Here is a 13,242-nt window from a genome sequence, read left to right as displayed (position 1 = left end):
CTTCAAATAACTTTTTAAAATCTGCATAATCTAAACATACGAGTAGCACCAAGCAATAGGAAAGCAAATGAGGCATCAGAGCAAATGCAGCAAAAAAATGTTCTGCCTTCTTTGGCTGCTATCCACCACAACGTAGGTTCTCAATGATTTTCTTTTCTAGCCAACGGCTCTCACTGTCGATTACCGCAGGAATACCACAGAACACGCCCTTATGGAGTGAATGAAGTTCGTGAAACATCGTGAGCAATTCCCCCTGCATGTGCTGAGGATCTAATTTCCCGACTGGGTCCCAAAGGCCTGATTCCCAATTCTGTTCCCCTCCTCCCACCAGCCGTCCTGAATAAATACTCCTCACACACAGGCAGCAGCGGGAACCACTGAGCGGTTGCCGTCCTGCTCCGGTGTAGTTTCTAAATATGTCCTCTAGGTGTCTTCACTGACCAGCATTCGTGGAGCTTTCCGTGCACGTGGGCCTGGGGCACCGTAGGAGTTCGGCAACCGCTTCTTTGGAGCATTTTGATGATCTAGAATGAAATATTTTGCAGTCCACGCCTGTCTTTTGCCCACTAAGTACTTTTAAACATTAAAAAAAAAAAAAAACCTTTTCACGTTCATTTTAGGTGAAATACTGATCTCGTATTTCTTCTACAAGGTGACTTATTCAAGGAAACTTTTTCCTAATGGAAGTGGTTTAAATTGTGGAAAAAAAAAACAAAAACAAAACCCTCAAGGGCTAAAGCAAGGACATTTCTTGGGAGGGGAGTGTGAGGAGATAAAAATGTGTAATTATTGAAAAATATGAATCTAGTCTGTATTATGGAAATTAGCACTGCACAAAACACAGGAATCCAAGCAAATTCTGCAGTGGGCTTAGGTTTGTGGGGCTGTGAGCCCCAAACAGTAATCTGTGTTCCTTTGTTACTACAGGTTTGGGCTTGGGGAGAATTCTAAAAACGCATCAATTGAGGATATAGTGTGGTTGTCTAAACCTAAGGGAAAGAGTTTGAAGAGAGTGATGTGATCTGGGATTTCACACTGATAAGTGTGGGTGTGGTCAGCATCCATCAGACTAGGGAGTTTTTGTTGCTAGCCAGATCTATTGACTTTATCTGCGAGGCTCTATGACACTTAGCCTTAGATACCGATGACTCAGCAGAGGTTTGCAACATCTAAAAATGTCCCTTTCAGATAAGAGTTCTTCAAATATTTTTCAAGTAAGTTTTTACATTCAAATAAGTAAGCAAGACATTTATTCTGCAATTATAATGAAAAGATAACAATAAAGCATCCCATGAAATCATTTCCTTTTATTCCTTTGTTCTTAGAGCTACAGAATATCAAAGCATTTTTAAAAAGCTTTCTACTTGGTCATAGTCTCAAATTTACACGGAAATTGCAAAAGTAAAGTCAGTTACAAGAAACACTCCTAGACCTTTTATCCAGATTAACCTATTAACATTTATGCCATTTGCTTTGTCATTTGTGCTCCTTGGTATCTCAATCTCTTTCTCTCTCGCTCTTTCAACTATTTAAGGGTAAATTACAAACATGGCCCTTGACACCTAAATTCTTCAGTGTGTATTTCCTAAGAATGATTACAATAAGGTCATTTGCTTCTTAAATTTACATTGATACAAGGATTTCCTCTCATCTACTATCCATATTCCAGTTTCATCAGTAATCTAGTAATGTCCTTTTATAGTATTTTTTCCTGTCCAGTGGATCCAGCCTAGAGTTGTGTTTGTTGTCTCTCTGGCCTCCTTTAATCTGGAGCAAATTCTACAATCTTTCCTCGTCTTTTATGATAGTGACAGTTAAAAAACAATATAGCTCGTCCCTCTCCCCTTTTAAGAATAAATATAACATTTATTATTTTTGTGTTTGTCTGAAGTTTCCTTGTGGTTACACTGAGGCTGTGCATTCTCAACCAGATTTCTGCTTATGTGGTGTGTACTCCCAGGACGTCACATCTGGAAGCACACAAGGTCCATCTGTCTCTTGTTGGGGTTACTAATTCTGATACCCTGGCCTGATTTTCCCATTATCTAAATACTTTTTTTCTCTCTCTTGCAACTGTTAGAACTATGCAAATATCCATATCTCATCAAAATTCCCTCCAAGATTTAACATTCATTGACAATTCTTTCTTAGATGGATTTTAAACATGATAGTTGTAAAATGATAATTTTCTAACTCGAGCATCATCTCTGTATCTACTATTTGGCATTCTACTAGAAGCAAGAGCCCTTGCTTTTCATCTATATCTATCTATCTATCTATCTATCTATCTATCTATCTATCTATCTATCTATCTATCACCTATCTATCTATCATTAAAATCACCATCATTATTTGTCCTATTGCTTTTTGGACTAGACATACGAATTCCTATTTATTGAATGTTTTTTAATTCATGATTGATACTAGGACATTGATGCTCAAATTGTCCTAGATTGGGAACAGCTCATTCAAGCTGGCTTCTGTGTCCTTGTAACATACCCTATTCATGGTTTGAGTACTTTCTTACTTCTGGCACAGCAAGTACGGCTTTCTGCTCCTATCCTGTCCTGTACCTAGAATCAGATATTTCTTTGAGAATCCCTGGTTCTTTTTAGTGGGGAATGGTATTAGAGACCAATATCTAGGTAGACTCATTGCTTTTGGGGGATCTTTGCCTCTTGTCCCTTTTAGTGTTTGGAGCTAAGAAATACATACATGTATATATGCATATACATACACATAAACATATATGTTTATAATATACATATGCACACAGATATGCCTATAATACATATTTTAGAAATCATAGTTCACACCAATATCTCCAATTCCAGTACATCTCCACAACGTTCTTTCTGGTTTTCTCTCATTTCATATTTGTATGTCCCTTCTCCTACAATGAAAGCCATGCAATATCAACATATTTACTCATTTGCAAAATGCTTTTCTTCAAACCTTCGTACATTGCTCCACACACAGAAAACAGTTATTTTTGCAAAGCTTGTTATATATACCATAAAGAATAGTGTAGAGACAATTTTCCACCCATTTTATACAAAAAAACTAAAAAATTAAAAATTCTGGAAAATATCTTTCTTTCAACATTAAGGACTTTATAAATCTGTAGCACTTGTTCTCACATGAATTGCAAGTGGATTAAGGGGGATAAGCCCTTGGAGTTAGATATAAAAACAAAGTAGCCAGCTGCTCTGCACTATGCGAGACAGGGTAGGATTTTAAGTTTTCTTCTCTGTGACTCACTGTCCTTCAATATCTTTTCCATAATGACGTGGGACAGGAAGAAGACAAGAAGAGACTGAGGCAAGAATGTGTGGTGAGAGAGAACTGGTACTTGATGGTGGTTATAAGAATGGAGCTCACTGGGTCTGGTCTCTGTAAAGCTGTGTGAGAGCCATACCTAGACAGGCATCCACCTCAGTCTAAGCTAGATTTTTTGGTACTGGGTCATGGAAAAATCTCTATTGAAAAGTAAAGACCATTTCATTATTGAAAGTGAATTATAGTAGTTTTACCTCACCGCACTTTTTGAAATGAGAATAGATTGTCTTTAGTTCAAAATACTTGGGGGAAAAAAAAACCATCTCTGAAGATTGATGATAGCTGATTAAAAGTATCCCCAAGGCCCTTTCAGCCCTTAAGATTCTGTCATCCCGTGAATGAAGAGATCACTGTATCAATTACTGAGTTAGTTTTGCAATTGTCTAATTAAAGTGCAGACATTCCTGGTGTAATATTCTCTTCATAGAGAACTCTCTTCTAGACGCCGATCTCTAGCTACTCAAGTCCTTTGACCTGTCTGCTCTTCATACCTCTCATTCTCTAGCTATTCTCCAAGCTGCAGGGAGACACCAGGGCAGGGTTGCAGCTATTCTGATCGAGACTCAGTACAAGGAAGGTCCTAGAAATGCTCTCTTCTTTTGATGCTTACTCTGTTACTGTGCACACAGCTCCTTTTCCTTTCTTCTTAATTCTACTCTTCCCTGTTTTTCTAATGCTTTTTCTTCCTCTTGCTTCCCAAGTACCTGCTTGCTTTTATACCAGGACTGATGGACAGCGTTCTCTGGCATGTCACTCATTCATTCTTAAATTGCACAAGAGTTGCCTTGATATGGAAGATCCCCATTCCATACTCCTTGGAAAGAATTCTTTTGGATTCTGCAGCACTGGGCTCCTTCTGCCAAGAGAAACATAAAGTACTCAATGAGTATGAGATAATGAAAGAGAGCTAAAGACCAACTCACCCAGCTCCATCAAGTGTCTTTTTTTTTCATTTTAATATTTTTATTAAAATACAGCTAACATACAATATTATATTAGTTTCAGGGATATACAGTAGTTATTCAACATTTATGTACCTAAAGAAGTGATCACCATGATAAGTCCAGCAACCATCTGACACTGTACCATGCTATAACAATACTATTGACTATATTTCCTATGCTGTATGTATATTATTATACTTCCCCATGACTTATTTGTTTTATGCCTGGAAACTTGAACCTCTTATTCCCCTTCACTTTTTTCCCTCCCTTTTAAAATTTTTTTCAACCACAGTTGACATTCAATATTATTTTATATTAATTTCAGGTGTATAGCATAGTGGTTAGACATTTACATAATTTAAGAAGTGATCCCCCTGACTAATCTAGTACACACCTGTCACTATACGTAGTTATTACCATATCATTGACTATATTCCCTATGCATAGTTTTATATCCAAATGACTATTTTGTAACTACCAATTTGTACTTCTTAATGCCTTCACCTTTTTCACCCTGCTCCCCAAGCTCCTTCCCATCTATTACCCCATTAAATCTAGTACCCATCCAACACCACACATAGTTGCTACAATATTATTGACTATATTCCTCATGCTATACCCTACATCCCCATGACTGCTTTGTAACAACCAATTTGTACTTCTTAATTTCTTCCCCTTTTTCACTCACCCCCATTCACCCTTCCATCTGGCAACCACAAAAATGTTCCTGTATGAGTTTGTTTCTGTTTTGTTTGTTTGATTGTTTTGTTCTTTATACGTGAAATCACTGTGCATTTGTTTTTCTCTGATATACTCCACTCAGCACAATATCTTCCAGGCCCTTCTATGCCGCTACAGATATTCCCTTCTCCAGCTGACCAATATTCATTGTATATATGTACCACTTCCTCTTTATCCAGTCATCCATCAACGGACACTCCACATCTTGGCCATTGTAAACACTGCTTCAATGAGCATATGGATGCCCACATCCCCTTGAAGTAGCATTTTGGGTTTCTTTAGATAAATACCCAGAAGTGGGATTACTGGGTCCTTCTTTATCTCTTGCTATAGCCTTTGTTTTAAAATCTATTCTGTCTGGTATAAGTATTGCTACTCCAGATTTTTATTTTTCTCATTTCCATTTTCATCAAATATCTTTTTCCATCCCTTATACTTTCAGTCAGTGAGTGTCTTTTGATCTAAAGTGAGTCGCTTGTAGGCAGAATATATATGGGTCTTGTTTTCTTACACATTCAGCCACCCTATCTTTTGATTGGAGAATTTAATTCATTTACATTGAAAGTAATTGTTTATATGTAGTGATTGCCATTTCATTATTCATATTTTTGATCTTTTGTTGTTGTTCTTCTTCTTAAAGAAGTCCCTCTAAGATTCCTTGTAATTCTGGTTTGGTGGTGATGAACTCTCTTTTAGTTTTTTCATGTCTGGGAAGCTCTTTATCTGTCCTTCAATTCTAAATGATACTTTTGTTGGGTAGAGTAATCTTGGTTGTAGGTCCTTACTTTACATCACTTTCAATATTTCCTGCTAATCCCTTCTGGCCTGCAAAGTTTCTGTTGAGAAATCTGCTGATAGTCTTATGGGAGCTCCCTTGTAGGTAACCAACAGCTTTTTCTTGTTGCTTATAGGATTTTATCTTTGTCCTTCGACTTTGCCATTTTAATTATAATGTGTCTTGGTGTGGGCCTCTTTGGGCTCATCTTGTTTAGGACTCTCTGTGCTTCCCGGGCTTGTATGTCTATTTCCTTTTTCAGGTTAGGGAAGTTTTCCATCATTATTTCTCCAAATAGATTTTCAATTCCTTGCCCTCTCTTCTCCTTCTGGTACCCTATGATATGAATGTTGGTATGCTTGATGTTGTCCCAGAGGCCCCTTAAACTATCCTCATTTATTTATTTCTTTTTTTTTCTTTTTGCTGTTCTGTTTGGGTTTTTCTACTACATTATCTTCTAAATTGCTGATTCAACTCTCTGCTTCATCTAATCTACTGTTGATTCCCTCTCATGTAGTCTTCATTTCAGTTATTGTATTCTTAATTTCTGTCTGGTTCCTTTTTATGTTTTCTATCTCCATTTTTATGTTTCCTATCTATTTGTTGAAGTTCTCCCTGAGATGATTGAGCATCCTTATAACCAGTGTTTGGAACTCTGCATCAGGTAGATTGCTTGTCTCCATTTTGTTTAGTTCTTTTTCTGGAGCTTTGTTCTGTTCTTTCACCTGGGACATGCTTCTTTGTCTCCCCATTTTGGCTGCTTCCCTGCATTTATTTCTCTGTTTTAGGTAGGGCTGCTATGCCTCCTGGTCTTAGTAGAGTGGCCTTATATTGTAGGTGTGCTGTGGGGCTCAGTGGTACAGTCTTCCTGGTCAACTGAACCGGGTACTCCAGGTGTATTCCTTGTGTGGGTTTTGTGTGTCCTCCTGTTGTAGTTGAACTTTGGTTGCTGTTTGTAAGTCAGTGAGAGGGATTGACCCTCAGGCTGATTGGTTGTAAGAACTTGCCTGGACTACAGTGGAGGAGCTGTTGTTTAGGGGCTTACTCTATGAAACAAGATTCACTTTAGCAGGGCTCTGGTGCCTGCCCAGTGTGCCCTTTGGGTGATTCTTGGGCTGAAGTTGACAACTGGGTGTGTCAGCCTGGAGGCCTCCTGGGAGGGGACCGACAACAAGCCTAGTTCAGCTGCAGCCAGTGCACAGCCTGGGGCTACCTGGCATGAGCCACAAAGCAATCTGCAGATGGCCACTGCTCACTCTGGACTTGGAGGTGCCTCTAAGGGCCAAGCTATGAACCAGCGCCAGCTGTCACTAGGGCTGGGCTCATGGCTGCTCAGCTAGAAGTATACGGGACATGCCAAAGCCAGATGCTGCTTGTTTGGGTTTTGTGAACCTTTGAGAGATTTTAGGACAGTCTGTAGCATGAGCCAAGACAAGCCATTTATATGGAAAAGCCACTGGAAGCAGCTTGGGTGGGCCCAGAAGTTGATGGGGTGGAGTCTCAGGAAATCAGGGCCAATGAACAGTGTTAGCCAGGTTGATGGAGACTGTGATATGGCGGCCACCTGCATCTGCACGGGGGGGGGGGGGGAGGGCTCAACAAAGAAACAATGGCTTCCACCAGCTCCTCTGTCTAGGAGAAATCTGCCCCTCCAACCCTCGCCCTGCAGCCAGACAACTCAATTCCTCCCCACACATCCCTGGTGCCCCTTGAGCTGCTGCCCCAGCACTGGAGCTCAGAGCAAGTGAGTCTGACAGTGAGTAAGTCCATGCATGGGCTCTTTTAAGAAGAGCACTTGGAGCTTCAGCCTCCTTCTGTCTCACTCAGCCACAATCTCTGCTGGTTTTCACAGCCAAAAGTTATGGGGACTTTTCTCCCTGGCACTGGAGCCCAGGGCTGGGGAGTTTGGTGTGGCACTGGCACTCCCTTGCTCCTTTGGGGTTACCTCCACAGCCAAGATATCCTTTCTGATTTTTAATGGTCACACATGGGTATGGGACCAGGCCACTCCATGTCTCTGCCCCTCCTATCAGTCTCGAGGTGGCTTCTTCTGTATCCTTTGTTGTAGGGCTTTGATTCAGTTAGACTTCAGGAGAATCTCAATGATGGTTGTTCTGTAGTTTAGTTGTAATTTTGATATAGTGGAGGAGGTAAGCACAGTATTTGTCTACTCCACTATCTTGACCCTCCACCAGGTGTATTGTAACAACAGTTTTCATTCATTCATTCATTCATTCATTCATTCATTCATTCATTCATTCATTCATTCAATAACTATTTATTGAGTACATAATATGTATCAGCCTGGAGATAAACTGTAAGTAGTAAAATAAATAAGTACAAAAGTAAATGAATTAAAAATAAGGTAATAAAAGTCTGTGACAAATCTTATGAAGGAAATAAGTAGATGGGTGATATAATGTGTAACTAGGGTAGAGGTTTCATTTCTTAGTCTTTACAAAAGGGAAAAAACAACTGTAACGGGGGGGATTATAGACCTGAAAGGAGAGCCTCCCATCATCTGACCCTGCTCTGCCTATTTAGTTATTTTCTATCACTGCCTTTAATGTACTGTTTTAATCAGACATCTCATTTTCCTAAGAAAGACCCCCTTTACCTCAGCCCTCGTGCCATTGCACTTTCTGATCTCCCGTCCTTTCTTCTAATCCATGCTATCATTCTAGATCCTATTCCTATATTTGTTTATTCGTTGACAAAGCCCTCCATGATTGCTCCAATTCTTTCTTTCTCCCCTTAATGCTATAGGACTTGAACGTTTATCATACAATTTTAATTATATGTTGCATTAATGTATTTGATATTATCTCATTTACATTATTTTTGTCTCTCTTATCTAATTGTCATGTCTTAAAGTTAAGGACAATTTTTGCTGCTGTGCTCAGCAGCCATTCAGCATAGAATAAGTGTTAATACTTGTTACATATAAGTGTTTATACTTATCAGTTAATACTGATAACAATACTGGGCTGTTGCAAGCTTGTGGAAGAGCTGCTTTATGGCCAGCAGGGCCTTGTTATATATCTCAAATTATGCCATGTAGGTGATTGCCCTTCTTCCTACATATAAGGCTGGCACTGCGCTGACTTACCCAAATCTGTAGAAAATCTCCTTCCAAAATGTAGCATTTGCCAATGACTTCTTCTTTACTTACTTCCTTCCTGGCAGGTTTAGACCCAAACCCCAGACAAACCACAATTTGTTTTGTTTTATTTAATTGGTTCACCAGTCTTCAATGGTCCTGCTTTTCTACCTCACTCCCTCCCTCATAGATAATCCTAGAGCATAAATGGCTTACATAAAAATGCAGTGTTTACTCCTGGTGAAGTTGGGAGAGACGGAGAGGATTGTTTACTATTTTGTTTTACTGTAATAAGAAGTAACATTACCTGAGATAAAAGTCCACACAGGGAAACCTGTGTTTTCCAATAGGTCATAAAATTTAGGTAATATAGATATCGCTGACTGATGTAGACATTAACTATTTGAAAGACAGCATTTTAAGTGGCATGGGTTGATGAATGATTTGTTAAATCTGCGTATATCTTTTACTCAGTGGAAGAATTGTATTTTAAGGATAAGTTAGAAAGTAATACCTATATAAAAATTGTATTGTATCAGTTTTCCTTTATTGCTCACTCATTCATTGACAAAGCCTGCCATGATTGCTTCAATTCTTTGTTCCTTCCCTTAAATCTCTACCACTTAAAATTCATCCATTTTAGCTATATATTGTCATAGTTTGCTTGATATAAATTGTTTTAAATTTGATGCGTACAGTCTTAATTTATTTGATATTGCCTAATAGAATCCATTTATTTGTGAGATTTTATAGTTTCATACATTATGTTATCCAAATGAGAATACTTTGGTTCTGTGTTTCCGAGCACAGCTGTGTTAGGTTATAATGCAAAGCTTAGAGGAACACATTTTCTGCTCAAGTGAGGTCCTGCTCAATTAAGTTTTCTTATAATAAATATTTAGTCACTGCACGTTGATTCTGTACTTACTGTTGGACAATTGACTTTTCATTTCCTTTTACAGAAAGCAAAATAAGGCAAATGTAAGCGATTAAAAGCCAGAGCATAAGAGGAAAAACGTACAGATTTCTAGTGGTTACTATTTAAAACATTCTGAAATAATGCCTGATGTATTAGAGGCTTGTTTGTTTCCTTCTTAAAAAGAGCTTGGATATGAATGGACCCAATAGTGGAAGAGGCTGCTACAAAACCAGCATTTCCAGCATGGAATTTGTGAGTGGGCGGGAAATGCTTAATTGCTATTTACCTGCCTCACTCTGCCTTTGACATACATGATGAGCCAGCGTCATTTGACTGTCACCTCCTTAGGAGGCAGGATTCTTCAGCCCACACTCTGCTCAGCTCTGACTTCTTCTCTGTGCATGCTTTGTGTCTGTATTTTTTGCCCAGACTGTGTATTTTGAGGGAAGCACCAACTCAAGACAGGCTCCTCAGTTTTGTCATTGTAGGGAGACCAACAGAGCCTCCTACGCAGCCGCGACCTCAAAGGGAGGCAGGGATGCTGATTCCTTTGAAGAAACACTTCTTAAACAAAAGGGATTCCCCTATGTGCTGGTGTGCCTGACAATTCTTTCTCTCCTACCACATCGGGCAGAACTCACAGATGGAAGGCTATTTGTACTTATTAGGCCAAATAAATAAACAAACAAATAAATAAGAACCTTGGACATTTACTCTCTGGCTTCAACTCATTTAAAAGTTCAAGTTGCAAAGGTACAATTGCAGATTTATAAAGAGGCTAATTGTGTTTTAGAAATAAAATAGACGAGCACCCACTGTAATAGATTTGACTAGTGCATGGATTATTATTAGTTAATTCAGATATACACAGGTCAAATTTTATTCTCTGAAACATGATAGACCTACATAGCTAAAGCAAGCAGTAGCAGAGTGCCTGGTTATTTCTACATAGTGAGTATCTTCAGTAACTCTCAGCAGATCTGCACCCCTGGAGAACCACACCACTGACATCTTCCTGCTAAGAATGGACCTGAGCAACCAGACCAGGATAAAAATAAACTCATTCTCTGCAAGCCTCCTAGGAAAGGAAGAGCCTGTGGCCAGACCAGACCTCCAGGGCCTCTGTAATCTAGACGAGAGTACTCTCTGGTCCTACAACAAATCCTACAATGCGCCCTGTAACCCCAAGTCCGGGTGGGAACCACATTAGTTGTCGCTGGGGTGTGATGCCAAGGGGAAGCCATGGTTCTCCCAGCATTCCTTGGTGTGTCAGCCCACGTTCTGCTGGCACCCCTCTCCGAAAAGAGACTCTGCTGTGCAGCCTGAGACAACAATAGGAGGCCCAACCCATGTCCCACAACGGCTCCCACCCAGCAGCCTGGGTGCTGGGTGAGAGTACCCCAGGGCCTGGGCAGAAGTTCACGCTGTCCTGGCAGGCCCAAACACTACCGCAGGAGCAGGTATCCCAATTCCAGGGGGCTTCCCGTCAGCTGTCTAAACTGGTTCAGCTCTCCAGCTCTTTGTCTTACTTCTCCATGTATCCTCCCTCCTTGCACCTTGGGCCGCATATTTTTCACCTTTACGTCTAACTCACCTGCAAATTCAAAATTTCCTTGCTTACACATCTCCTTTCACAATAGTTTTAGGCTCCCAAGCAGTCTAACAAATTAGTGGTGTGCTTTTTAAATATCCATTCTCAGAAAACCCATTTGGAAAAACTCTAGTTTCTGCTGTGTCCCTTGATTTTTTTTTAAAAATTTCTTCCTGATGGACTCTTCTGGCCCACAGATGGTTTTTATAAGAGATGGCAGGGAACCAATGGGTCATGTCACCCAGGTTGCGTAGGGTAGCTTCACCTCATTTTCCACATCCCACCCTGAGGGCCCAGGTAATTGGACTTGTCTTTCATGCTCTGGACCAGTCAGAGGAGAGGAAACCAATGTTCTATCCCCATGATTCTGTTCTTCCTTCTCCATTTTGTGCCTGATTGCGATTTAGGTCCACAGAAAGGATAATTTGTGGAATTATTATTGGGAGACTAGAGGAAGGGAGATGGAGCCAAGATTCAGCCTGATGTTACGTGACAATCCACCGGCTGAGGGAGGAGGCAACATGCCCAAGGGTGGTGAGGAAACCGCAACTCCTTCCATAGGAGATAAGAACCAGAATTGTCCTGGGTCAAACTAAAGGCAAAAGGATGCAGCAAGAGCAAGGAAGGGGAAAAGCAAGAAAAGTAAGATAGGGCCCTTTATCTACATATAACAACATTGACACAGTGATACTGACATTAAAGCAGTCTTTGGAGTTCTGACCAGGGCAAGCGAGTAATGTATTTCAGTTTGTGCTGGAACACTTAAACATGTAGGAGGATGGATCAATCTGCCTATGTCTGCATTTTTCTACCACCTTTTACCAGAGAACCCAGGTGCTCAGGCTGCACCCAGTTGGGTGACTTGCCCCCTCCCAAAAACCTGGCAGGGACCCAGGCTAAACATGACAGCAGTGTTTGAGCAAGAGAGGCTCTGCCCCTGCCTGGGTGCCGCCCCTCCATTTCTTCCGCCTGCCAGCTAAAAGCAGCTGGGCTCCTTATGGGATCAACTGAACAATCAGATCTGCTTCTGATAATGAGACCTTGGGTTCCAATAAGAAAAGGAGATTGAAATTAGCTCTTAAACACCATTCATAGCCCTGTCTGGTGCCCTCTTGCACTTTCATTGACGGCTGACTGATGCCGGGAGGAAAGATTTGGGCAGGGACGGCGTACCTACCTGACCCAGTGGTATGGGGAAACACAGATGAGGGTGTGTTCCTTTCATCATACTGTCCAAAGATTTGCTGGGAGAAGGCATAGCTGGCTACTTGGCATGACTGGCACTGACCCTGCCTGGAGTGTTTCCTCCACGGCTCAGGGCACCATCCGGCAGTATTTCCTTAACTTCATAATTTTTGCCATATCAGTGCACAGGCTGCCCTGTTGTTTACTGATTAGTTTCTAAAAACACATACATACTTTTGAAAAATAAATGTCTCCTTTAGCTTTTTCCTAAGCAACGATATCCATGAAGTCACAGGTTTGATGTTTTCTGATATACTTTCAAATGAAATGCATAACTGCCAAAAAATATAAAGGATAAAAATAAAATAAAAAGTGCTGATTCGTGGAGCACCTAAAATTATTTGGAGTACCACATTTTAGGAAAACTGCAGTACGGTTTATTGGCCTAGGGGGATAAGACCCACTTGGTGAAGAACATTGTCCTGTGTCAGCAGGAGGAGGTTTAAACTGAGTTGATCCCAGATTGTTCTAACCTGAAACTCAAGATTCCATTCTTCTTGTGAAAAAGAAGAAGAAAGTGGAGGAGGAGGAAAGGGAAGAGAAAGAAAAGAAGAAGAAGTTTGGTAATTAGGAGGCTAGGTAGTTGTA

Source organism: Rhinolophus sinicus, linkage group LG07, assembly GCF_036562045.2.
Source record: "Rhinolophus sinicus isolate RSC01 linkage group LG07, ASM3656204v1, whole genome shotgun sequence".
Classification (NCBI taxonomy): Eukaryota; Metazoa; Chordata; class Mammalia; order Chiroptera; family Rhinolophidae; genus Rhinolophus; species Rhinolophus sinicus.
Note: the sequence above shows the minus strand (reverse complement) of the source record.